Source organism: Schistocerca serialis, unplaced genomic scaffold (genome assembly GCF_023864345.2).
Source record: "Schistocerca serialis cubense isolate TAMUIC-IGC-003099 unplaced genomic scaffold, iqSchSeri2.2 HiC_scaffold_487, whole genome shotgun sequence".
Lineage (NCBI taxonomy): Eukaryota > Metazoa > Arthropoda > Insecta > Orthoptera > Acrididae > Schistocerca > Schistocerca serialis.
The window spans coordinates 7,501-9,240 of NW_026048068.1; the positions used below are offsets into that span (position 1 = coordinate 7,501).

The window sequence follows — 1,740 nt, forward strand, 5'->3', positions numbered from 1 at the left end:
GTTCTTGATTAATGAAAACATACTTGGCAAATGCTTTCGCTTCTGTTCGTCTTGCGACGATCCAAGAATTTCACCTCTAACGTCGCAATACGAATGCCCCCGCCTGTCCCTATTAATCATTACCTCGGGTTCCGAAAACCAACAAAATAGAACCGAGGTCCTATTCCATTATTCCATGCACACAGTATTCAGGCGGGCTTGCCTGCTTTAAGCACTCTAATTTGTTCAAAGTAAACGTGCCGGCCCACCGAGACACTCAATAAAGAGCACCCTGGTAGGATTTCAACGGGGTCCGCCTCGGGACGCACGAGCACGCACGAGGCGGTCGCACGCCTTCGGCTCGCCCCACCGGCAGGACGTCCCACGATACATGCCAGTTAAACACCGACGGGCGGTGAACCAACAGCGTGGGACACAAATCCAACTACGAGCTTTTTAACCGCAACAACTTTAATATACGCTATTGGAGCTGGAATTACCGCGGCTGCTGGCACCAGACTTGCCCTCCAATAGATACTCGTTAAAGGATTTAAAGTGTACTCATTCCGATTACGGGGCCTCGGATGAGTCCCGTATCGTTATTTTTCGTCACTACCTCCCCGTGCCGGGAGTGGGTAATTTGCGCGCCTGCTGCCTTCCTTGGATGTGGTAGCCGTTTCTCAGGCTCCCTCTCCGGAATCGAACCCTGATTCCCCGTTACCCGTTACAACCATGGTAGGCGCAGAACCTACCATCGACAGTTGATAAGGCAGACATTTGAAAGATGCGTCGCCGGTACGAGGACCGTGCGATCAGCCCAAAGTTATTCAGAGTCACCAAGGCAAACGGACCGGACGAGCCGACCGATTGGTTTTGATCTAATAAAAGCGTCCCTTCCATCTCTGGTCGGGACTCTGTTTGCATGTATTAGCTCTAGAATTACCACAGTTATCCAAGTAACGTGGGTACGATCTAAGGAACCATAACTGATTTAATGAGCCATTCGCGGTTTCACCTTAATGCGGCTTGTACTGAGACATGCATGGCTTAATCTTTGAGACAAGCATATGACTACTGGCAGGATCAACCAGGGAGCTGCGTCAACTAGAGCTGAGCAGCCGGCCGCCCGGGAGTGTGTCCCGGGGGCCCGCGCGAACACGCAAGCGTCCGCTCAATTATTCTGCAAACAGGAGGAGGCTGAGCTCCCCTGCACAACACACCTCGAAACCCTCTCAGGTCCCGGCGGCGCGCAGCGCCGTCCTAAGTACTTGGTCGGGTTCGAGAGAGGCGCAATCGCCCGGAGTTAGGCGAGTAGACGCTTTAGGTGCGACCACCCGTGCTCCCAACTGAGCTTGCCGCTGCCGACAGAGGCCCGGGAGCGTGCTGTCGTGGCATTGCCGGCGGGAGACAACACGCGCCACCTACGGTGACCGGCAGCTCCAACGCCAGCGCCACAGAAGGACAAAAGCCCCACTTGGGTGCCGAAGCGAACTCTCCCAGCACAGCGCACGCGCCAACACGTCCGCACAGCTGCGATACAAACCACCTGCGAGAACCGCTGGGGCGACCGAGCAGCAGACGGCGTCGCGGCGCCGAGCGCCGGGCGGCGGCGCATCCTCAGCGCACACAGTCCTCAATCGGACCAGCACACTGCAGATGGCCACCGCGCTTCGCACCGGGCCCGCGAGGACCTACTTTGGCCGCAAGGCGCCGCGAGCAGGGGGCGCCGGCGCGCAGCTGCGCCGCCTGCCGCGTCCGTCG

At 57.4% G+C, this 1,740-nt stretch overlaps 1 non-coding gene across 1 annotated transcript in view; it reads right to left on the reverse strand.

Annotated features, from left to right (window-relative positions):
- Nucleotides 1–1,073, reverse strand: part of LOC126447181 (small subunit ribosomal RNA) — a 1,909-nt gene extending 836 nt beyond the window's left edge. Inside the window, exon 1 of the ribosomal RNA XR_007583636.1 lies at nt 1–1,073. This exon is cut by the window's left edge and continues 836 nt beyond it. This is a non-coding gene — a ribosomal RNA (small subunit ribosomal RNA).
- Between the last annotated feature and the right edge of the window lie 667 nt (nt 1,074–1,740).